Raw genomic sequence first — 26,445 nt, forward strand, 5'->3', positions numbered from 1 at the left:
AAAACAGCATCTGCAGTTCCTTTTTTCTACATAGCTGTACTCACTATGTGTAAGAAAAATCCAGTAGTTTCACTCTCCCTGGAACCCCGCTAATTCTTTCAGCAGCATATCCAGCTCCAGTTTAAATCTGCAGTGCAGTATATTTTGGATCCCAAACCACTCAATGTGCTTCTAAAAAATCTTTAGGTACTTTTGGTTCTTTTGTCAATCAAGTCTCCCCTTCCCGAGCATACTACTTGCTAATGTGAGGCTATAGATAACAAGCTGAATGAACTTAAACATAGAAACATAGCTGCAGGAGTAGGCCATTCGGCCCTTCGAGCCAGCACCACTATTCAATATGATCATGGCTGATCATCTAAAATCAGTACCCCATTCCTGCTTTTTCCCCATATCCCTTGATTCCTTTAGCACTAAGAGCTAAATCTAACTCTCTCTTGCCAGACTTAAAGCCAGACTTAAAGCCAGACTAACCTACTTTGGAGAATTGAGAAACTGCTGCATGCTCTGTTCCACAGAGTCATGACTCACCCCTGATATACCTGACTGCCATTCAACGCAAGGGTTTCTCCCTTTACCAGATGGAACACACAGCATCTTCAGGCAAGGTCAGAGCCAGATGGGTCTGCTTCCTAACCAACACCTCGTGGTGCCAAGACGTGGCCGTAAAGTGCCACCCCTACTACTTGCTCTGGGCAAGATCCACCTCAGCTATCCTGACAGCAGTCTATATTCTTCCCCATGCTGATGTCCAGCTCGCTCTGAATGAACTGTACTCCGTTAAAAAATAGTCTTGAGCCAAAACACTGGCAGTTATTTAATCATCCCAACCTCAAGTGTACTACCAAAATACTCTCAGAATGCCCTCGGCCACTGCTACACATCCATAAAACGTACCTACCGCTCCATTCCCCGGCCAAACTTCAGGAAATTTGATCATCTAACTGTGCTTCTACTCCCTGCCTACAAATGAAAACTGAAATGGGAGAATCCGGTAGAGAAAATCGTTCAGTGCCGGTCTGGGGAAATGAATGGCATCCTATGCGACTGATGGGAGTCAGTTGACTGGTCCATATTCAGAGAATCTTCGGCTAGCTTGAATGAGTATGGCACTGCAGTGTCAAACTTCAACACTGGTGAATGTAAGGATGACTTCTCAGCCTTCTACCATACTCATTGTACACTCACAATTGTGCAGCCAAATACCAATCCAACTCAATTTACAAGTTTGCAGTCGACACCAAAGTAGTGGGTTGGATATCATTTCATGACAGAGGAGATTGAGAACCTAGTTACTTGGTGCCAAAAGAATAACCTCTCCCTCAATGTCAGCAAGACAAAGGAAATAGTGATTAACCTCAGGAAGGGAAGCCGTACACACATCCCAGTCTACATTGATGGTGCCAAAATGGAGATGGTCGAACATTTCAAGTTCCTGGGAATAAATATCACCAGAATCTTTCTAGACTAGCCTCATCGAAACTAAGGCCAAGAAAGCACACCATCGCCTCTAATTTCTTAGAAGACTTAAGAAGTTCGGCAAGTCCCCAAGAACCCTCACCAACTTCTACAGATGCGCCACAGAAAACATTTTATTGAGATGCACCACAGCTTGTTTTAGGAACAGTTCCATCCAACACACCAGAAATTGCAGAGACATGTGGATACAGCCCAGACAGTCACACAAACCAGCTTCCTTTCCATCGACTCCATCTGCACCATATTGCTCCATAAGACCACCAGCACAATCAAGGGCCAGTCTCATCCCAGACACTACCTCTTCTCCCCTCTTCTATCAGGCAGGTGACACCAAAGTTTGAAAACACAAAAACCTCCAGATTCAAGGATAGTTTCTTCCCAGCTGTTCCCATGCTGTACCTGCATGCTTACTTTCAGTGACTGATGTATATATTCAATGTGTATTCTTTATTTTTTCACTGTGGACGGCCTGATTGTATTTATGTGCAGACACTCACCAACTTGCGCAATGGGTGACTTGCATAAGATCGCACTTACGTAAACATTCTGTACTCAGTCATCATCGCAGATGGTAATTTCCACAATACTGCAAGATCACTCAAGTTTACATCGGAAACAAGCCAGCAATCATGGTGGTACTTGCCAAGAAGGCCACACACCGCAGAAAGTGCCCCCATGGCGAGACAGACCACAAGCCAGCAATGGCAGCAGTATTTACCCAGAAGGCTGCGCACACAGTAAGTTCCTCTTCAGCAAGTCGGTGATGCTGACTTACATAAAATCCAACTTGTGTAAGGGTTCACGGAACATGACCCTTGCATAAGTCAGAGAGTGCCTGTATCTACTTTTTTAGGACTGGATCGCACATAAACAAAATATTTTCCCTGTATCTCGGTGCATGTGACAATAACAATAAACTAAACTAAACCTTCACTCTATTGCCTTCCACCAGTGGTAGCAGTTTCTCTACATCTACCTGTCTAAACTCTTCATGATTTTACATATGTTTTTGATCTCCTTGCACCCTCTGTCCCAAGGTACTGAGACAAACCCAAGACCATGAGCCCAACTATGTGATGAGGACTGGTTTGCCGGGAAGAAGTCCGAGACACTCAGCGCCTGTACTGAGGCAAAGACTGAGTGGCCGGGGCAATCCTGAGACATCAGAACCTCTACCTGCCCACAGACACACACTTACTTCAGAGACCGCCTGAGTTGCCTCTTCAAGCTCAGAGTTGAGCTGCCAGGAAGAAACTTGAGACTGCCAGCTACTCCTCATGAACTGCAGGTAGAAGCCTGAGATCGCCTTCTGACCAGTAAGCTGCTGGGACAAGACAGAGATCGCCAGCATCGTGGTACATGCGCTCTAACGGCGAGGGACAGCACCAATATGGTTTCTTACCACTGTAAATAAAATATATCACGTAAGTTCACCCTACTGTGAGTGACGGTGTGGTCACTGCTGAAGCCGGCATCATCCCCGGTCGGTACCACTGTGCATTGAAATGGAGGACCTTGCATTCAAAAAGGAATTGAAGGGTAGTTTAGAAAAATGGCTCTGAGGTAGAGGATTAGATATAATCATGCATGGTGGAGCTAACTCAAAGGGTTGTGTGAGATAGACACAAAATGCTGGAATGACTCAGTGAGACAGGCAGCGTTTCTGGAGGGAATAAATTGGTGATGTTTCGGGTCTGAAGAAGGGTCTCGACAGAGCTCCAGAGATCAGGGTTTGACCCTAATCTCAGATGCTGTCTATGGAGATTACACAGTCTCCCTGTGGGTTGCTTCCAGGTGTTCCCTTTATCCTCCCACATCCCAAAAGACATGTGCATTTGTAGATTAATTTATCCTCTGTTAATAGTCCCTAATGTGTTGGGAGCGGATGAGAAAATGGGATAACATAGAACTCGTGTGAACAGGTGATCAACGGTCGGCGTGGACTCGGTAGGCCTGTTTCTATGATGTATCTATCTCTAAACTAAAACCCAAACTCCATAAAGGCAGCATCTGAGGTCAGGATTGAACCTGTGTCTCTGGCGCTGTGAGGCAGTGGGTCTACCAGCTGCGCTACTGTACCACCAACTGCTGAGCAAGTGGATAATGTTGATGTTTAAAGGCAGCTGAGTGTCCTTGTTTTGAATGAAGACAGTGGATGAGAAAGTGGGATAACAGGGAACAAGTGTGAACAGGTGATACAGGTGATCAATGGTTGGTGTGGACACAGTGAAGCGTAAGGCCTGTTTCCGTGCTGTATCTTTAAACAATACTAGCCCAAACCTCTCCTGCATTGGTGCAGCACCCTCCCCTCCCCCACTCCCTCTCCCACCCCACTCCCCCTCCCCTCCGCCTCCCCATCTCACCCCCCTCACTCCATCCCCCTCCCCCCCACTCCATCCCCCTCAACCCCCCTTATCCTCCCTCCCTTCCCCCCTCCCCTCCCTAGGAGATAGATTTAAACTTTAAAATGTGAATAACTATAAATATAACACCGATTTCAATGAAACTTCTTCCAGTAGCACTAAAGGGACAACGGTGAGTAAGGGGGGTCTAAAATTGTTGCGCTATCGTGTACCGGTTTGGCTGTAGTTCAGGAACAAACAATCAAACAAACGAGAGTTTTAGTATATAGATATTGGGTTAACTGGAAAATGTATTGTACAGTATTGCAATGCAATATTCTCTCTCCTTCTCTCTCTCCCTGTCTCTTTCTCTGTCTCTGTGTCTCTCTCTCAGTCTCTCTCTGTTCCCATCAACGTATGGGTTCCCTAGAGTGATATATTTTCTTCCCACTCGCTGAAGCATAACTTTAAGGTAAAAGGAGGAAAGTTTAAAGGAGACGTGCGGGAAATGATTTACACTCGGGGTGCTGGGTGCTTGCTACGCGCTGCCAGGAGTGGTGGTGGAGGCAGATGCAACAGTGACGTTTAATAGGTTTTAAGATAGGCACATGGATATGCAGAGAATGGAGGGATATGGATCATGTGCAGGCAGATAAGAATTGGTCTAGGCATCATGTTTGGCACAGACATTATGGGCCAATGGTTAGTGTTCTTATGAAGAAGGGTCACAGCCTGAAAGGTCACCTATTCGTGTTCTCTGGTCATCCTGCCTGACATGCTGAGTTACTCCAGCACTTTGTGTCTTTTTCCGCAAACTAGCATCTGCAGTCCCTTGTCTCAGTTTCAGAATAAGACTTCATTTTGTCTTTAATTAGAGGGTTGTTGGTATCTGAATCCACAATTTTGGAGCCCACTCTCGCTTAGGCTAACTTTAGCCCAGGGGAGAGTGGATTCTAATCGTTGATTGTATCCAGGTTAGAGATTGAATGAATACGTTTATTGGCCAAGTATGTGCATATACAAGGAATGTGCCTTGGTGCTCCGTAAACATGTTTGTGACAACACAAACATACAGTTAACAATTAAGAATAAAGCATAATCACATCAAAACAATAAGGATACAACATTACATAGAAACATAGAAAATAGGTGCAGGAGTAGGCCATTCGGCCCTTCGAGCCTGCACCGCCATTCAATATGATCATGGCTGATCATCCAGCTCAGTAACCTGTACCTGCTTTCTCTCCATACCCCCTGATCCCTTTAGCCACAAGGGCCACATCTAACTCCCTCTTAAATATAGCCAATGAACTGGCCTCAACTACCTTCTGTGGCAGATAATTCCACAGACTCACCACTCCCTGTGTGAAGAAATGTTTTCTCATCCCAGTCCTAAAAGACTTCCCCCTTATCCTTAAGCTGTGACCCCTGGTTCTGGACCTCCCCAACATTGGGAACAATCTTCCCGCATCTAGCCTCTCCAACCCCTTAAGAATTTTATATGTTTCAATAAGATCCCCCCTCAGTCTTCTAAATTCCAGCGAGTATAAGCCTAGTCTATCCAATCTTTCTTCATATGAAAGTCCTGCCATCCCAGGGATCAATCTGGTGAACCTTCTCTGTACTCCCTCTAAGGCTAGAATGTCTTTCCTCAGATTAGGAGACCAAAACTGTACACAATACTCCAGGTGCGGTCTCACCAAGGCCCTGTACAACTGCAGCAGAACCTCCCTGCTCCTATACTCAAATCCTCTTGCTATGAATGCTAACATACCATTCGCTTTCTTCACTGCCTGCTGCCCCTGCAAGCTTGCTTTCAATGACTTGTGCACCACGACACCCAGGTCACGCTGCATCTCCCCTTTTCCTAATTGGCCACCATTCAGGTAATACTCTGCTTTCCTGTTCTTGCCGCCAAAGTGGATAACCTCACATTTATCCACATTATATTGCATCTGCCATGCATTTGCCCACTCGCCTAATCTATCCAAGTCACTCTGCACCCTCCTAGCATCCTCCTCACAACTAACACTGCCCCCCAGCTTCGTGTCATCCGCAAACTTAGAGATGTTGCATTCAATTCCCTCGTCCAAATCATTAATATATATTGTAAATAACTGGGGTCCCAGCACTGAGCCTTGCGGTACCCCACTAGTCACTGCCTGCCATTCCGAAAAGGACCCATTTATTCCTACTCTTTGCTTCCTGTCCGCCAACCAATTCTCTATCCACCTCAACACTGAACCCCCAATACCGTGTGCTTTAAGTTTGTACACCAATCTCCTATGTGGGACCTTGTCGAAGGCCTTCTGAAAGTCCAGATATAACACATCGACTGGTTCTTCCTTATCCACTCTACTAGTTACATCCTCAAAAAATTCTATAAGATTCGTCAAATATGATTTGCCTTTCATAAATTCATGCTGACTTTGTCCAATGATTTCACCACTTTCCAAATATGATGCTATCACATCTTTAATAACTGACTCTAGCATTTTCCCCACTATCGATGTTAGGCTAACTGGTCTATAATTCCCCGTTTTCTCTCTTCCTCCCTTTTTAAAAAGTGGGGTTACATTAGCTACCCTCCAATCCTTAGGAACTACTCCAGAATTTAAAGAAAGAGTTTTGAAAAATTATCACTAATGCATCCACTATTTCTGAGGCTACTTCCTTAAGCACTCTGGGATGCAGCCTATCTGGCCCTGGGGATTTATCTGCCTTTAATCCATTTAATTTACCTAACACCACTTCCCAACTAACCTGGATTTCCCTCAGTTCCTCCATCTCATTAGACCCCCCGGTCCCCTGCTATTTCTGGCAGATTGTTTATGTCTTCCTTAGTGAAGACAGAACCAAAGTAGTTGTTCAATTGGTCTGCCATCTCCTTGTTCCCTATGATCAATTCACCTGTTTCCGACTGCAAGGGACCTACATTTGTCTTAACTAGTCTTTTTCTCTTCACATATCTATAAAAGCTTTTGCAGTCAGTTTTTATGTTCCCTGCCAGTTTTCTCTCATAATCTATTTTCCCTTTCCTAATTAAGCCCTTTGTCCTCCTCTGCTGGACTCTGAATTTCTCCCAGTCCTCTGGTATGCTACTTTTTCTGGCTAATTTATATGCTTCATCTTTTGTTTTAACACTATCCTTGATTTCCCTTGTTAGCCATGGATGCACTACCTTTCCTGGATTGTTCTTTTGCCAAACTGGGATGAACAATTGTTGTAGTTCATCCATGCGATCTGTAAATGCCTTCCATTGCATGTCCACCGTCAACCCTTCAAGTATCAATTGGACAATTCACGTCTCATACCCTCAAAGTTAACTTTCTTTAAGTTCAGAACACTTGTTTCTGAATTGACTTTGTCACTCTCCATCCTAATGAAGAACTCCACCATATTATGGTCACTCTTGCGGTCTAAACATGTGGGTGAAGATAAACCAGAGCAAAAAAGAGACTACAGACTTTGGTTATTGAGTAGAACTGCTACTTGTGGAAAAAAAGCTTTTTTATGTCTGCCTGTGGCTCCTTTGACAGTCTGGAGATTGTTACATTTTTCTACAGCGGGATAGAGAGTACTTACAAATATGGGCGATACAGTGGTACAGCTGGTAGTGCTGCTGCCTCACAGCAGCAGAGACCTGGGTTCAATCCTGACCTCGGGTGCTCTCTGTGTGGAGCTTGCACGCTCTCCCTGTGACCGTATGTGTTTTCTCTGGGTGATCTGGTTTCCTCCCCCATCCCAAAGACGTTTGATCCGATGACAGGGCAGGAACAAAGTACCAAATGCTCCATTCCTGCTCTATTTTCTTCGTCCATGCATGGTCCATATAACTCACAAGAAATGGTCTGTTGTACAGCAAAATGAATTTGCAGTACAACTCCAGTAATCTGCTATTGAAGGTGGTAGAGGGAAAGTGGGATTAGCGTAGATGGGTGCAACGGTCAGCGTGAATGTGGTGGGCCGAAGGGCCTGTGTCTGTGCGGCACGGCTTTAAGACTCAACAATTCCATTAGGTACTGGTACACTGTCTTCTGCCTTTGCCCTTGCAGGTGGCAAAGGACACACATTCGAGAGATACTTTGACAAGAATCTGTTTGATGGCGTACTCCAGCCGATTTGTGGAGTGAGTGGACATGTAGGTGGATGGATGATGTCCCAGGTGAGGGTTTTGCTTTGTTCTTCATGGTCTTGAGCTTCTCGTGCATTGTTGCAGGGATGTGGAGATCTAATAGCCCACCATCTCTCTGCCATGTAGATGGCTGGAGGTAGGTGCACAGCCCTGATAAACATATATAGCCATTAAAATTCTGCAGCTCTTCCAGTTAAGGTCCGTTGATAATCATCCATCACCTAGTGAGGCTTAAATGGGCAAAGGTAATGCTATTGTCATAGAGTCTTAGAAATCTTCGGCCCAAAATGTCCATGCCGACCAATCCGTACAAATTCCATTTACCTGTGCCATCGTCTGTTGTGCCTTGGCAATTCAAGAGCTTGACACTTCTTAAATGTTGTGGATGTCTCTATCTATACCATCGCCTCAGGCGATGTGTTACAGATTCCAACAACCCTTTGGGTGAAAATGTTCTTTCTCAGATCCCTCCAAATACTATAATCCGTACCCTAAAAACATGCCTTTCAGTTGGAGACACCTCCACTGTGAGAAAATATGTCATAGGATAAAATTCATCATTTATCCTATCTATGGCCCTTATAACTTTGTTTACATTTGCCAGGCTTCCCCTCCGCCTCCTAAGCTCCAAGGAAAGCAAATCCATGTTCATAAGTGATAGGAACAGAATTAGGCCATTCAGCCCATTCAAACATGGCTAATCTATCTCTCCCTCCTAACCCCATTCTCCTGCCTTCTCCCCATAACCCCTGACACCCATACTAATCACAAACCTATCTATCTCACCCTTAAAAATATCCATTCACTTGGTCTCCACTGCATTTCTATGGCAATGAATTCCACAGATTCACCACCATCTGACAAAAGAAATTCCTCCTCATCTCCTTCCTAAAGGAATGTCCTTTAATTCTGAGGCTATGGCCTCTGGTCCAAGACTCTCCCACTCATGGCAACATCCTCTCCACACCCACTCCATCCAGAGTAGAATTTCAATGAGGTCCCTCTCATCCTTGTAAACTTCAGCGAGTAGAGGCCCAGTGCCGTCAAACGCTCATCATCTGTTAACCCACTCATTCCTGGGATCGTTCTCGTTAACCTCCTCTGAACCCTCTCCAGAGCCAGCACATCCATCCTCAGATATGGGGCCCAGACTCGCCTCATTACTGAAACATTCCATCCCAGTCAACATCCTGGTAAATCTCATCTGCACTCTCTCCAGTGCAATCATGTCTTTCCAACTGTATGCTGTCCAGAACTGCACACACCATTACAGGGCAGCGCAATGGCAGAGCTGGTACAGCCATTACCTCACAGCGCCTGAGAACCAGCTTTGATTCTGATCTTGGGTGCTGTCTATGTGGAGTTTGCACATTCTCCCGTGAATGTGTGGAAATTCCTCTGGGTACACCGATTTACTCCCTCGTCCCAAAGATATGAGGATTTATGTTAATTGGCCTCTGTAAAACTGTCCTAACGTATGGGTAGTGGATGAGAAAGTGGGATAGCATAGAACTAGACACAAGGAACTGTTTTAAAATGCTGTTTTACGAAAAAAATCAAAAGTGCTGGACTAACACAATGGGTCAGGCAGCATCTCTGGAGGACATTGTAAGGTGATGTTTCAGGTTGGGACCCTTCTTCAGACTCTTGCGAGTTCACTCTAGAACTACCATGAACAGGTAATCGATTGTCAGAGTGAACTAGGTGTGCCGAAGGGACTATTTCCATGCTATATCTTTAAACTGAACTCCTCAACTTTTAGACATCCATACTATGGAGTGTCTTGTGTGTATTGCATGTTTAGAGAAATTGTTAATATTCCTCTTGTTGGACAAGTGAAAATGTTTCTTGCCACTTGTGTGCGGCACGCTGGCGCAGCGGTGGAGTTACTTCGAGTCGTATATCAATGTTCCTCACGTTTTTCCATATACAGGCTTGGACCACTTCATTATCTTCGGAGTTGCAAATGGAAGTGAAGGTTGTGAAAGCAAGCTTCCCAAACGGATCTTGTGATGGAGGAATTTTATTGGACTGAGGTTCTCATCTGATCTGGAACACAAATTGGACATCAATGTGCTGTTTATTAATGAATGCGTGAGTCCACTAGCTCTATATGTTACATCAGCAGCCTCTGGATCATCGGCACTCAAACTCTGCTGCTGCCTCTCCCTCCAACACATACATAAAATATGACCCTCTCTCCTTCACTCCCCTCAAACATACCTTGAAGTCACAGTGAGATACAGCATCAAAAACAGACCCTTCATCTCACATAATCCATGCTGACCATCAACCACCTTTTTACTCGAATGCTACATTGATCCCATTTTAATATTCTCCCCACATTCTTACGAATTGTTCCCAGATTCTGCCACTCACTGACACAGTAGAGGCAATTTACAGTGATCAGTTAGCCCACCAATCGCACGTTTTTGTGATGTTGAAAGAAAACTGAGGAAATTTATGTAAGAAAATAACTGCAGATGTTGGTACAGATCAAAGGTATTTATTTCACAAAATGCTGGAGTAACTCAGCAGGTTAGGCAGCATCAGGAGAGAAGGAATGGGTGACGTTTCAGGTCGAGACCCTTCTTTAGACTGAAGAAGGAAATGTATGTGGTCACAGGGAGAACAGGCAGGCTCCACACAGACAGCATGGATCTCAGCATCGAACCAGGGTCTCTGGTGCTGTGAGGCAACGGATTTACCAGCTATACCAATTGCTCCACCACACTTAATATGGTATGGATCAGCAACTGCTATCTGAATGTTTTTGACGCTATGAGAGTAATTGAGACCCTAATGTTGACATGGATGCTCTAGCCTTAGAGGTACAGAGAAGGTTCACCAGATTGATCCCTGGGATGGCAGGATTTTCATATGAAGAAAGACTGGATAGACTAGGCTTGTACTCGCTGGAATTTAGAAGACTGAGGGGGGATCTTATTGAAACATATAACATTCTTAAGGGGTTGGAGAGGCTAGATGCGGGAAGATTGTTCCCGATGTTGGGGAAGTCCAGAACCAGGGGTCACAGCTTAAGGATAAGGGGGAGGTCTTTTAGGACCGAGATGAGAAAACATTTATTCACACAGAGAGTGGTGAGTCTGTGGAATTCTCTGCCACAGAAGGTAGTTGAGGCCAGTTCATTGGCTATATTTAAGAGGGAGTTAGATGTGGCCCTTGTGGCTAAAGGGATCAGGGGGTATGGAGAGAAGGCAGGTACAGGTTACTGAGCTGGATGATCAGCCATGATCATATTGAATGGCGGTGCAGGCTCGAAGGGCCGAATGACCTACTCCTGCACCTATTTTCTATGTTTCTATGACATTGAGAGAAGTCCATATAGGTGACGGAGGAAGTCTTACCTACAGATACCTAGATCAGCAGGAGGCATGTGGGGTGTAAGTTCCTGCAACCTCTGGAAGGTATGGTGGAGAGACAAGAGACTAAAGGTGCTAGAATCTGGAGTAAACACAGTGCTGAAGGAGGAAGACTGCAGGTGGAGGCAGAGGGACGGTCGACTTTTTGGGTGGAGACTCTGCATCAGGACTTGGCGTGCAGAAGGGAGGTAGCAAGTATAAAGAAGTGTGGTGGAGTAGTTCAACTGGAGCTGGCAAGCCATAGGTGGAACCAGTTGAGGAGGGCAAAAATGGGCAGACGGAGGGAGGGGTGGATATAATGACCAGGGCTAGGAGTGATAGGTGGACACAACAAAGGGCTGTCGACTATGGAATTCGATAAGTAAGGAAAGATGTGCAAGACTGCATTCTCAGTCCCTGACTATATTCCCCACACACTCGCAACTGAGAGACCAAATTGTGCTCCAATTGCATCTACACTTTTGCAGATGACACCACTATGGTGGGCCAGTTCACGATCAATGATGAGGCGGAGTACAGGAGAGTTAGGGTGGCAAGGTGGCGCAGTGGTAGTTGCTGCCTTACAGCGAATGCAGTGCCGGAGACCCCGGTTCGATCCTGACTACGGGTGCTGTCTGAACGGAGTTTGTACATTCTCCCCGTGACCTGCGTGGGTTTTCTTTTCAAGATCTTCGGTTTCATCCCACACTCCAAAGACGTACAGGTTTGTAGGTTAATTGGCTTGGTAAATGTAAAAATTGTCCCCAGTGGGTGTAGGATAGTGTTAGTATGCGGGGATCGCTGGTCGGCGCAGACCCGGTGGGCCAAAAGGGCCTCTTTCCGCGCTGTATCTCTAAACTAAACTAAATCCAAACTAAACTTGGTTTCAGGTGTCAGAATAACAACCTATCCCTCAATGTCAGCAAGTTATCGACTTCAGGAAGCATGGTGGAGCACATGCTCCAATCTGTAACCAGTGAAAATGATTAGGAGCTTCAAGTTTCTCAGCGTAAATTACCACAATCTGTCATGGACTAGCTATATTGAAGCGACAGCAAAAAATGGCACATCAACGTCTTTACTTTCTAAGGGGACGAGGGAACTTTGGCAAGTCTCCAATGACTCTTACAAACTTCTACAGATGCACTGTAGAAAAGCATACTATCAGGTTGCACCACAGCTTGGTTTGGGAACAGCTCTGCCCAAGACCGCAAGAAATTACAGAGAGTTGTGGATGCAGCCCAGCCCACTACATTTCACACTGTCTCGTGGAAGCTGCTAACATCACCAAAGACCTTTCGACCCCGGACAATCCTCCTTCTACCTGCTCCGGTTGGGCAGAAGCTCGTAGCACCAGACTCAGGAACAGGTTCTTCCCCTCAGACTTAGAGTTATCAGACTTCTGAACAGTTCCTCGGGTACAGTCTCAATACTCTAACCTATCTCATTGCGGACATTGGACTTTGAAGGGGGGGGGGGGCGGTTTGGTGGTGATAGAGGTTACCTAAAATTGGAGAAATTAATGTCCATATCATTGGGTTGTAAGCTACCCAAACTTTTCCATGTTCAACGCTCTTTATCATCCACCAAGAGCTATCTCAGGTGTAAACAGATGTCCCCCATTGGAAATTAGTTTTGAGTGTCGAGATGTATTAGAATGCAATGGCATGCCCAGGGTTAGGTGTGAGCGGTTTATGTGGAGTATTCAGTGTGGTTGCACAGACTGCAGTCAGAGTTTCAGCCTTCAAAGTAGTGTGGTTTCTGGGGAAGTAGTGTGGCTTCCAGGGAAGGAGTTTGGGTGAGTTACGATGTTCTGTTGTTTCTCAGATCGGGCAACATACCGTTGCTTTTGGAGTAGTGAAAATGAATATTTACCTCAAATGTAAATCGCCTCAGTAACATTCAGGTTATAAAATCATAGTAAACACTCAGGCCAATCAGCAACTAAACGTCACAAGATAAAACTCACCAAACAACAACAAAACTACCATACCTTTGTGAGGCTGGTAGCTAAGCTACCGTAAATTTGCACAACCCTGTGAGCATCTAAACCCAGTGCATAAAACACAAATAGATTACAATTCAGTCATTAAGCAACAGTTAATGCGATACAGGGCAACGGGAATCAAACCAGTCAAATATGGAGGATGTAATGGTTTATCATTGTTAGGTGTACCAAGATACAATGCATGCTATCCAGGAAAATCATACTGTACATGAGTCGAACAAAAGAGAAAATATACAGAACAGAATATAATGTTACAGCAGCAGCCAAAGTACAGATTAAAACATAATGCAAGGGGTGCAATGAGATAGATTAGAAGATTGGAAATTCATCCTCAGTACATAAGAGGTCCTTTAAAGGATGATAGCAGTGGAGAAGAAGCTGTTCCAGAATTTACTTAGATGTGCTTTCAAACTTTTGTACTTTCTGCCTGACGGGAGGGGGAGAAGAAAGAATGTTCGGGGTGCGAGCAGTCTTTGATTATGTTGAAGACAGACACAAAAAGATGGAGTTACTCAGTGGGTCAGGCAGAATCTCTGGAGAAAAGGAATGGGTGACATTTCGGGTCATGACCCATCTTCAGACAGAGTCCGGGGAAAGGGGAATGAGAGATATAGAGGGTACTTAGGACAAATTAAAGGAAGATATGCAGAAAGCAATGATAATCAAGGAAAGGTGGAGCCCACAATGGTCCATTGTTGGTTGTTGGATAGATGATAACATATAACATATAACAACTACAGCATGGAAACAGGCCTGTCCGGCCCTACCAGTCCACGCCGACCATTCTCCTTGACCTAGTCTCATCTACCTGCACTCAGACCATAACCCTCTAATCCCCTCCTATCCATATACCTATCCAATTTACTCTTAAATAATAAAATCGAGCCAGCCTCCACCACTTCCACCGGAAGCCCATTCCATACAGCCACCACCCTCTGAGTAAAGAAGTTCCCCCTCATGTTACCCCTAAACCTTTGTCCTTCAATTCTGAAGCTATGTCCCCTTGTTGGAATCTTCCCCACTCTCAAAGGGAAAAGCCTACCCACGTCAACTCTGTCCGTCCCTCTCAAAATTTTAAAAACCTCTATCAAGTCCCCCCTCAACCTTCTACGCTCCAAAGAATAAAGACCCAACCTGTTCAACCTCTCTCTGTAGCCTAAGTGCTGAAACCCAGGTAACATTCTAGTAAATCTCCTCTGTACCCTCTCCATTTTGTCGACATCCTTCCTATAATTTGGCGACCAGAACTGCACACCATACTCCAGATTCGGCCTCACCAATGCCCTGCACAATTTTAACATTACATCCCAACTTCTATACTCGATGCTCTGATTTATAAAGGCAAGCATACCAAACGCCTTCTTCACCACCCTATCCACATGAGATTCCACCTTCAGGGAACAATGCACAGTTATTCCCAGATCCCTCTGTTCCACTGCATTCCTCAATTCCCTACCATTTACCCTGTACGTCCTATTTTGATTTGTCCTACCAAAATGCAACACCTCACACTTATCAGCATTAAACTCCATCTGCCATCTTTCAGCCCACCCTTCCAAAAGGCCCAAGTCTCTCTGTAGACTTTGAAAATCTACCTCACTATCAACTACTCCACCTATCTTAGTATCATCTGCATATTTACTAATCCAATTTGCCACACCATCATCCAGATCATTAATGTAAATGACAAACAACAGTGGACCCAACACAGATCCTTGGGGTACTCCACTAGACACTGGCCTCCAACCTGACATACAATTGTCAACCGTTACCCTCTGGTATCTCCCATTCAGCCATTGTTGAATCCATCTTGCAACCTCACTATTAATACCCAACGATTTAACCTTCTTAATCAACCTTCCATGTGGAACCTTGTCAAATGCCTTACTAAAGTCCATATAGACAACATCCACAGCCTTACCCTTATCAATTTCCCTGCTAACCTCTTCAAAAAATTCAAGAAGATTAGTCAAACATGACCTTCCAGGCACAAATCCATGTTGACTGTTTCTAATCAGGCCTTGATTATCCAAATAATTATATATATTGTCCCTAAGTATCTTTTCCATTAATTTTCCCACCACAGACGTCAAACTAATAGGTCTATAATTGCTAGGTTTACTTTTAGAACCTTTTTTAAACAAGGGCACAACATGCGCAATGCGCCAATCTTCCGGCACCATCCCCGTTTCTAATGACGTTTGAAATATTTCCGTCATAGCCCCTGCTATTTCTGCACTAACTTCCCTCAATGTCCTAGGGAATATCCTATCAGGACCTGGAGACTTATCCACTTTTATATTTTTCAAAAGTGTCCGTACCTCCTCTTCTTTAATCCTCCTAATTTTTTAGGAGTTATACAGACAGTATAACTATCAGGAGACTCAACGGGATGACAGTGAAACTAGTATGATGATGGGTGGGGGAGAGAGAGGGGATGCAAGGGATCCTTGAAATTAGAGAAATCAATAAGAGATCCTAGGCTGACGGAGGAACTGAAGGAAATCCACATTAGGCAGGAAATGGTGGGACTGAAGGCTGATAAACCCCCAGGGCCTGACGGTCTGCATCCCAGAGTACTTAAGGAGGTGGCGCTAGAAATTGTGGATGCATTGGTGATCATTTTCCAATGTTCTATAGATTCAGGATCAGTTCTACAGATTCAGAATCAGTTCCTGTAGCTAATGTCCCACTTTTTAAGAAAGGAGGGAGAGAGAAAACAGGAAATTATAGACCAGTTAGTTTTACATCAGTGGTGGGGAAGATGCTGGAGTCAATTATAAAAGACGAAATTGCGGAGCATTTGGATAGTAGTAACAGGATCGTTCCGAGTCAGCATGGATTTACGAAGGGGAAATCATGCTTGACTAATCTTCTGGAATTCTTTGAGGATGTAACTAGGAAAATTGACAGGGGAGAGCCGGTGGATGTGGTGTACCTTGACTTTCAGAAAGCCTCCGACAAGGTTCCACATAGGAGATTAGTGGGCAAAATTAGAGCACCTGGTATTGGAGGTAGGGTACTGACATGGATAGAAAATTGGTTGACAGACAGAAAGCAAAGAGTGGGGATAAATGGGTCCCTTTCAGAATGGCAGGCAGTAACTAGTGGGGTACCGCAAGGCTCGATGCTGGGACCTCAGCTATTTACAATATGTATTAATGACTTGGATGAAGGGATTAAAAGTACCATTAGCAAATTTGCAGATGATACAAAGCTGGGTGGTTGTGTGAGCTGTGAGGAAGATGCTATGAGGTTGCAGGGTGACTCGGACAGGTTGTGTGAGTGGGCGGATGCATGGCAGATGCAGTTTAATGTGGATAAGTGTGAGGTTATCCACTTTGGTGGTAAGAATAGGAAGGCAGAGTATTATCTGAATAGTGTCAAGTTAGGAAAAGGGGACGTACAATGAGATCTGGGTGTCCTAGTGCATCAGTCACTGAAAGGAAGCATGCAGGTACAGCAGGCAGTGAAGAAAGCCAATGGAATGTTGGCCTTCATAACAAGGGGAGTTGAGTATAGGAGCAAAGAGGTCCTTCTGCAGTTGTACAGGGCCCTAGTGAGACCGCACCTGGAGTACTGTGTGCAGTTTTGGTCTCCAAATTTGAGGAAGGATATTCTTGCTATTGAGAGTGTGCAGCGTAGGTTTACTAGGTTAATTCCCGGAATGGTGGGACTATCATGTTGAAAGACTGGAGCGACTAGGCTTGTATACACTGGAATTTAGAAGGATGAGAGGGGATCTTATCGAAACGTATAAGACTATTAAGGGGTTGGACACGTTAGAGGCAGGAAACATGTTCCCAATGTTGTTGGAGTCCAGAACAAGGGGCCACAGTTTAAGAATAAGGGGTGGGCCATTTAGAACGGAGATGAGGAAAAACTTTTTCAATCAGAAGGCAGAGGAGGCCAATTTTCTGAATGCATTCAAGAGAGAGCTAGATAGAGCTCTTAAGGATAACGGAGTCAGGGGTTATGGGGAGAAGGCAGGAACAGGGTACTGATTGAGAATGATCAGCCGTGATCACATTGAATGGCGGTGCTGGCTCGAAGGGCCGAATGGCCTCCTCCTGCACCTATTGTCTATAATACCACCGGGTTGTAAGCCGCCCGAGCAAAATATGAAGTGCCGTTCCTCCAATTTACATTTGGCCTGATTCTGACAAAGGAGGAGGCCCAGGACAGAAAGGTCAGTATGGAAATGGGAACGGGAGTTGAAGTGTTTGGCAACCGGGAGATCATGTAGGCCGATGATGTTGGCTGATTTCTCGAGTCAGCGTGGAGTGTTGATAGAATTGAGGGGGGAGAAGAGCTGGTCTGTGTGATGGACTGGATTGTGTTCACAACTCTCTTTACTTTCTTGCAATCTCGGGCAGAGCAGTTGCCAAACCAAGCTGTGATGCATCCCGATAAGTCAAGTCAAGTCATGTCAATTTTATTTGTATAGCACATTTAAAAACAACCCACGTTGACCAAAGTGCTGTACATCTGATTAGGTACTAAGGAAAAAAAATGAAACATACAGTAGCACGCAAACAGTTCACAGAGCCTCCTCAATGAGCCTCAAACGCTAGGGAGTAGAAATAGGTTTTGAGCCTGGACTTAAAGGAGTCGATGGAGGGGGCAGTTCTGATGGGGAGAGGGATGCTGTTCCACAGTCTAGGAGCTGCAACCGCAAAAGCGCGGTCACCCCTGAGCTTAAGCCTAGACCCCGGGATAGTGAGTAGCCCCAAGTCGGCCGACCTGAGGGACCTGGAGTTAGAGAGGGGGGGTTAGAAGATTTTTGATGTGGGGGGGGGAATGTCCATTTAGGGCTTTATACGTGAATAGGAGGAGCTTGAAGTTGATTCTGTACCGTACAGGGAGCCAGTGGAGAGAGGCCAGAATCGGGGTGATGTGGTCCCTTTTATGGGTACCCGTCAGGAGTCTCGCTGAGGCGTTTTGGACCAGTTGCAGGCGGGACATGGAAGATTGGCTGATCCCAGTGTATATGGAGTTGCAGTAGTCTAGGCGGGAGGAAATGAAAGCGTGAATGATTTTTTCTGTGTCGTCGAATTGGAGGAAAGGTTTGATTTTAGCTATGGTTCGAAGTTGGAAGAAGCTGGCTTTTACCACAGCGTTGACTTGCTTATCAAATTTTAATGCAGAGTCAAATATCATGCCGAGGTTTTTGACATGCGATTTGACTAGGCAGGATAGACTTCCAAGACTTCCAAGACTGCCTGTTATCGATTTGATGGAGTCGAGGAGGCCGAATAGGATGACCTCAGACTTGCTCTCATTTAATTGGAGGAAGTTCTGTGCCATCCAACATTTTATGTCCTCAAGGCAGTGTAAGAGGCTGTTTAAATTTGACTGGTTGTTGGGTTTCAGGGGGAGGTAAAGCTGAGTGTCATCGGCATAGCAGTGGAAAGAAATGCCGTGCCATTGAATGATTTGGCCAAGGGGGAGCATGTATAGAGAGAAGAGAATGGGGCCTAGGATGGAGCCTTGTGGAACTCCGCAGGAGAGGCTAGCTGGAGCAGAGGAATAACTGCCTATGTTGATGGCGAAACTCCTATCTTTGAGGTACGAAGCGAACCAGCTCAGGGCAGTGCCATCAATGCCAACCGCGTACCGGAGACGGTCAATAAGGATGGTGTGGTCCACTGTATCGAACGCTGCGCTGAGGTCGAGAAGGAGCAGGATTGCACAGTTGCCGGTGTCGATGGCGAGAAGCAGGTCGTTGTGTACCTTCAACAAGGCAGACTCTGTGCTGTGGTGGGCTCTGAAACCTGACTGGAAACTTTCCAGGATGGTGTATTGGTGCAGGTAGGGCACTAATTGGTTTAGAATTGCCTTTTCAAGGACTTTTGACAGGATGTGTTCTATGGTGCATCTCCAGAAATTGTTAAATGTCATTGGAGACTTGCTGAATTTCCTCAGCTTTCAGAGGAAGTAGAGGCATTGGTGTGCTTTTTTGTACAAAAAAACATGTTCCAATTTCCTCTCACATTTGAAAGAGGTTAATTGTACATGTTAGATCATAAGGTCATAAGCGATAGGAGTAAAATTAGGCCATTCGACCCATCAAGTCTACTCCACCATTCAATCATGGCTGATCTATCTCCCTCCTAACCCAATTCTCCTGCCTTCTCCCCATAGCCTATGACACCTGTACGAATCAAGAATCTATCTATCTCTGCCTTAAAAATATACACTGACTTGGCCTCCGCAGTATTCTGTGGCAAAGAATTCCACAGATTCACCACCCTCTGACTAAAGAAGTTTCTCCTCATCACCTTTCTAAAAGAACATCCTTTGATTCAGAGGCTATGACCTCTAGTCCTAGACTCTCCCACTGGTGAAACATCCTCTCCACATCCACTCTATCCAGGCCGCTCACTATTCTGCTTGTTTCAATGAGGTACCCCCACATTCTTCTGAACTCCAGCGAATACAGGCCCAGTGCTGACAAAAGCTCATCATAGGTTAACCCAGTCAATTCTCCTCTGAACCCTCTCCAGAACCAGCACATCCTTCCTCAGATATAGTGCCCAAAATTGCTCTCGATGTTCCAAATGCGGCCCGACCAGCAGCATATAGCGCCTCAGCATTACATCCCTTGTAATGATCACCCCTTGTGGTAGAATGTGGGGGGAGTTGATAGCAACGCAAAGAGAATAAAAATGGGATTAATGAAAGAACAGTATCATAGAAACATAGAAAATAGGTGCAGGAGTAGGCCATTCGGCCCTTCGAGCCTGCACCGCCATTCAATATGATCATGGCTGATCATCCAACTCAGTATCCCGTACCTGCCTTCTCTCCATACCCCCTGATCCCTTTAGCCACAAGGGCCACGTCTAACTCCCTCTTAAATATAGCCAATGAACTGGCCTCAACTACCTTCTGTGGCAGAGAATTCCACAGATTCACCACTCTCTGTGTGAAAAAAAACTTTCTCATCTCGGTCCTAAAAGACTTCCCCCTTATCCTTAAACTGTGACCCCTTGTTCTGGACTTCCCCAACATCGGGAACAATTTTCCTGCATCTAGCCTGTCCAACCCCTTAAGAATTTTGTAAGTTTCTATAAGATCCCCCCTCAATCTTCTAAATTCCAGCGAGTACAAGCCGAATCTATCAAATCTTTATTCATATGAAAGTCCTGCCATCCCAGGAATCAATCTGGTGAACCTTCTCTGTACTCCCTCTATGGCAAGAATGTCTTTCCTCAGATTAGAAGACCAAAACTGTACGCAATACTCCAGGTGTGATTTCACCAATGCCCTGTACAACTGCAGCAGAACTTCCCTGCTCCATTACTCAAATCCCCTCGCTATGAATGCCAACATACCATTCGCTTTCTTCACTGCCTACTGCACCTGCATGCCTACTTTCAATGACTGGTGTACCACGACACCCTGGTTTCGTTGCATCTCCCCTTCTCCTAATCGGCCACCATTCAGATAATAGTCTTCTTTCCTGTTCTGGCCACCGAAGTGTATAACCTCACATTTATCCACATTATACTGCATCTGCCATGCATTTGCCCACTCACCTAACCTATCCAAGTCACGTTGCAGCCTCCTAGCATCCTCCTCACAGCTAACACTGCCCCCCAGCTTCGTGTCATCCGCAAACTTGGAGATGTTGCATTCAATTCCCTCGTCCAAATCATTAATATATATTGTAAATAGCTGGGGTCCCAGCACTGAGCCTTGCAATACCCCACTAGTCATTGCCTGCCATTCTGAAAAGGACCCATTTTATTCCTACTCTTTGCTTCCTGTCTGCCAGCCAGTTCTCTATCCACATCAATACTGAACCCACAATACCGTGTGCTTTAAGTTTGCATACTAATCTCTTGTGTGGGACCTTGTCGAAAGCCTTCTGGAAGTCCAGATATAACACATCCACTGGTTCTCCCTTATCCACTCTACTAGTTACATCCTCGAAAAATTCTATAAAATTCGTCAGATATGATTTACCTTTCATAAATCCATGCTGACTTTGGTCCAATGATTTCACCACTTTCCAAATGTGCTGCTATCCCATCTTTAATAACTGACTCTAGCATTTTCCCCACTACCGATGTTAGACTAACTGGTCTGTAATTCCCCGTTTTCTCTCTCCCTCCCTTTTTGAAAAGTGGGGTTACATTAGCTACCCTCCAATCCTCAGGAACTACTCCAGAATCTAAAGAGTTTTGAAAAATTATCACTAATGCATCCATTATTTCTGGGGCTACCTCCTTAAGCACTCTGGAATGCAGCCTATTTGGCCCTGGGGATTTATCGGCCTTTAATCCATTCAATTTACCTAACACCACTTCCCGACTAACCTGGATTTCACTCAGTTCCTCCATCTCATTTGACCCCCGGTCCCCTGCTATTTCCGGCAGATTATTTATGTCTTCCTTAGTGAAGACAGAACCAAAGTAGTTATTCAATTGGTCTGCCATGTCCTTGTTCCCCATGATCAAGTCACCTGTTTCTGACTGCAAGGGACCTACATTTGTTTTAACTAATCTTTTTCTCTTCACATATCTATAAAAGCTTTTGCAGTCAGTTTTTATGTTCCCTGCCAGTCTTCTTTCATAATCTATTTTCCCTTTCCTAATTAAGCCCTTTGTCCTCCTCTGCTGGACTCTGAATTTCTCCCAGTCCTCTGGTAGGCTGCTTCTTCTTGCTAATTTGTATGCTTCATCTTTTGTTTTGATACTATCCCTAATCTCCCTTGTTAGCCACGGATGCACTACCATCCCTGATTTATTATTTTGCCAAACTGGGATGAACAATTGTTGTAGTTCATCCATGCGGTCTTTAAATGTCTTCCATTGCATATCCACCGTCAACCCTTTAAGAATCAATTGCCAGTCTATCTTGGCCAATTCACATCTCATGCCCTCAAAATTACCTTTCTTTAAGTTCAGAACCGTTGTTTCTGAATTAACTAAGTCACTCTCCATCCTAATGAAGAACTCAACCATATTATGGTCACTCTTGCCCAAGGGGCCACGCACATCAAGACTGCTAACTAACCCTTCCTCATTACTCAATACCCAGTCTAGAATAGCCTGCTCTCTCGTTGGTTCCTCTACACGTTGGTTTTGAAAACTATCCCGTATACATTCCAAGAAATCCTCTTCCTCAGCACCTCTGCCAATTTGATTCACCCAATCTATATGTAGATTGAAGTCACCCATTATAACTGTTTTACCTTTGTTGCACGCATTTCTAATTTCCTGTTTGATGCCATCCCCAACTCTACTACTACTGTTAGGTGGCCTGTACACAACTCCCACTAACGTTTTCAGCCCCTTAGTGTTTCGCAGCTCTACCCATATAGATTCCACATCCTCCAAGCTAATGTCCTTCCTTTCTATTGCGTTAATCTCCTCTCTAACCAGCAACGCTACCCCACCTCCTTTTCCTTTCTGTCAATCCCTCCTGAATATTGAATATCCCTGGATGTTCAGCTCCCAGCCCTGGTCACCCTGGAGCCATGTCTCCGTAATCGGTGTCGATAGATGGTTGCTGATTAGCATAGACCTGATGGGCTGAATGGCCTGTTTCCCTGCTGCATCTCTCTCTGACCCATGGAGACAGGTAGGGGATGGGGTGGGATGGCGTTGGGAGGCAGAGGCAGGTAGATGATGGATGGATGGAGAGAAAAAAAAGCAGATGGAGCAAGGTGAAGGTGGAGACGGTTGCTGAAAGGTGATGACCAAGGACACAAAGGCTCCCATACTGCAATCTGATAAGAAAGTCAGGTAATAACAGAACCCATTAGGAGAGGTGAGGGATTAGAAGATCTTGTGTCTCCAAGAAATTGGAGACTGGACTTAGATTGGCAAAAGAACGAATGGAGATCCACAAGAGTCATAGGTACAGCATGGAAACAGGCCCTTCGGCCCATCGTATCCATGCTGACCATATTGGGACTGACTGCTCATTCAGGTAATCCAATCGGTGATGATGAAAGAATGGGTCGACTGGGCTTGTATTCACTGGAATTTAGACGGATGAGAGGGAATCTTACAGAAACATATAAAATTCTTGAGGGATTGGGCAGGCTAGATGCAGGAAAAATGTTCCCCGTGTTGGGGGGAGTCCAGAACCAGGGGTCACACAGTTTAAGAATAAGGGGTAGGCAATTTATGACTGAAATGAGGAAAAAAAATTCACCCAGAGTTGTGACTCTCTGGAATTCTCTGCCACAGAAGGCAGTGGAGCCAATTCATTGGATGTTTTCAAGAGGCAGTTAAATTTAGCTCATTGGGCTAACAGAATCAAGGGATATGGGGAAAAGGCAGGAATCGGGGGTACTAATTTTGGATGATCAGCCATGATCGTATTAAATTCACACCGAGAGTGGTGAATCTGTGGAATTCTCTGCCACAGAAGGTAGTTGAGGCCAGTTCATTGGCTATATTTAAGAGGGAGTTAGATGTGGCCCTTGTGGCTAAAGAGATCAGGGGGTATGGAGAGAAGGCAGGTACAGGATACTGAGTTGGATGATCAGCCATGATCATATTGAATGGTGGTGCAGGCTCGAAGGGCCAAATGGCCTACTCCTGCACCTATTTTCTATGTTTTTATGTTTCTAAATGGTGGTGCTGGCTCGAAGGGCCGAATGGCCTACTCCTGCACCTATTTTCTATGTGTCTATGTGAGTGTGAGGCATGCACTGATGATGATGATGCTCCTTCACCAGACCCTCCAACAAGGAAGGAACAGGACGGGATTGATGTGACTGTTCATTGCAATCTTTCGGCTGGCATGGAGGCTGAAACAAATGTGTCATACGAGACGGAGAAGGTCTGAAAATGAACCCCACTCCAAAGGATGCTGATTATGTGTTGATCATCATCTAGGAACTCAGCATCCAGCATTTGTAAGCTACAAAATATTCGCGTGTACGTTATATTTCAGCCCAATTTGAAACTGTGCAGAACCTACATTTTATAGCTTTGATAGATACAAAATGTTGGAGTAACTCAGCGGGTCAGGCAACATCTCCGGATGGGGGGAATGGGTGACGTTTCGGGTCGAGACCCTTCTTAACTTTGACGATATTTCCTCTTTTGCAAACTCGTCAATGAAACAATTTGCCATTTTCTCTGGCAGTCTCGTTTAATCCTCTTCCATGGGGTGTGGCTCTCTGTCATTGCTGACATTTACACAGAACAGTGCAGCACAGGAACATGCCCTTCGACCCACAATGTCCACATCGAATATGATGCCGAAATAAACTAATCTCCTCTGCCCGCACATGATCCTGCGTTTCACAACATCTCCAGGAACATAGAAGAAAAAATGATAGTCCATCATGGGTACTGACCACCCGACCAAAAAGGTCTCGACCCGAAACGTCACCCATTCCTTCTCTCCCGAGATGCTGCCTGACCTGCTGAGTTACTCCAGCATTTTGTGAATAAATACCTTCGATTTGTACCAGCATCTGCAGTTATTTTCTTACCCGACCATTGAAGTGATCTATAGGAGCCACTGCCTCGAAAAGGCAGCCTGCATCATCGATGACTTACACCACCTTGGCCAGGCTCTCATTTCCCTCCTGCCATCAAGAAAAAGGAAAATAAATCTAAAAACTGTAACATCAATAGACAATAGACAATAGGTGCAGGAGTAGGCCATTCAGCCCTTCGAGCCAGCACCGCCATTCAATGCGATCATGGCTGATCACTCTCAATCAGTACCCCGTTCCTGCCTTCTCCCCATACCCCCTCACTCCGCTATCCTTAAGAGCTCTATCCAGCTCTCTCTTGAAAGCATCCAACGAACTGGCCTCCACTGCCTTCTGAGGCAGAGAATTCCACACCTTCACCACTCTCTGACTGAAAAAGTTCTTCCTCATCTCCGTTCTAAATGGCCTACCCCTTATTCTTAAACTGTGGCCCCTTGTTCTGGACTCCCCCAACATTGGGAACATGTTCCCTGCCTCTAATGTGTCCAATCCCCTAATTATCTTATATGTTTCAATAAGATCCCCCCTCATCCTTCTAAATTCCAGTGTATACAAGCCCAATCGCTCCAGCCTTTCAACATACGACAGTCCCGCCATTCCGGGAATTAACCTAGTGAACCTACGCTGCACTAGGTTCAGGAATCGCTTCTTCCCAACATCCAGTAGGCTATTGAGTGCTATGAACTCCAAATAACCTTTAAACTACAAACTGCCTTGGTTGCACATGCGATTTCGGACTTTGTTTTTGTTTTTAATGGATTGAATATTTTTTTTCCTGTTGTTTTACTGTATTATCTATTGAGTACTGAGTTTACAAATCTGGATACAAAGTGTTGGAGTAACTTCGTGGGCAGTTAGCATCCCTGGAGAACATGGATAGGTGATGTTTCGTGTCGGTATCCTTCATCAGACTGATTGCAGGGGCAGGAAGAGAGCTCGAAGAGAGGAGCGGCAGGCCAAAGCGTGGCAGCTAATAGGTGAATTAGTGGAAATCTCTGTCCCAGAAGGCGGTGGAGGCCGATTCACTGGATGCATTCAAAAGAGCGTTCGATATAGCTCTTATGGTCAGCAGAATCAAGGGATATGGGGAGAAGGCAGGAACGGGGTACTGATTGTGGATGATCAGCCGTGATCACATTGAATGCCGGTCCTGCACCTATTTTCTATGTTTCTATGTCTATGTTTCTATGTGAACACAGGTGAGGGGGTGTTTTGATCGGCAAATGGTTTGACAAAGGCCAGAGGTGAAAAAAAAGGTGTAAGACAACGGGATTGAAGAGTTGCGAATTGTGGAGTGAGAGGAAGGAATGTAGAGGGGGAGGGGAGAAATATGTGCGAGTCCAGTTGTCATAGGGTGGAGGAAAGGAGAGTTCGGGGAGAAAGGGGTGGGGGTTGTTTGGGGTTACTTAAAATTGGAGAATTCAACGTTCACACCGTTCGGTTATAAACTACCCGAGTGGAATATGAAGTGACGGTTCCTCCAGTTTCGTATGGCCTCACTCTGGCAATGGAAGAGGCCCAGGAGAGAAAGTTCAGTGTGGGAATGGGAAGGGGAGTTAAAATGGTTAGCATCCAGGAGATCCGGCAGGCCTTGGCGGACTGAGCGCTAGTGTTTAGCGAAACCGTCGCTGAGTCTACGCTTGGTCTCG

At 45.2% G+C, this 26,445-nt stretch overlaps 1 long non-coding RNA gene across 2 annotated transcripts in view; it reads left to right on the forward strand.

The window, feature by feature from the left end:
* The window catches only part of LOC144603217 (uncharacterized), a 38,763-nt gene that overhangs the window by 1,709 nt on the left and 10,609 nt on the right, over positions 1-26,445 (forward strand). For both annotated transcript variants that reach the window (XR_013548564.1, XR_013548563.1), the window contains exons 2-5: positions 2,517-2,903; positions 7,877-7,986; positions 9,890-10,050; positions 24,026-24,205. This is a non-coding gene — a long non-coding RNA (uncharacterized LOC144603217). The remainder of the gene's footprint in view (positions 1-2,516; positions 2,904-7,876; positions 7,987-9,889; positions 10,051-24,025; positions 24,206-26,445) is intronic.

This window comes from Rhinoraja longicauda, chromosome 19 (genome assembly GCF_053455715.1).
Source record: "Rhinoraja longicauda isolate Sanriku21f chromosome 19, sRhiLon1.1, whole genome shotgun sequence".
Classification (NCBI taxonomy): Eukaryota; Metazoa; Chordata; class Chondrichthyes; order Rajiformes; family Arhynchobatidae; genus Rhinoraja; species Rhinoraja longicauda.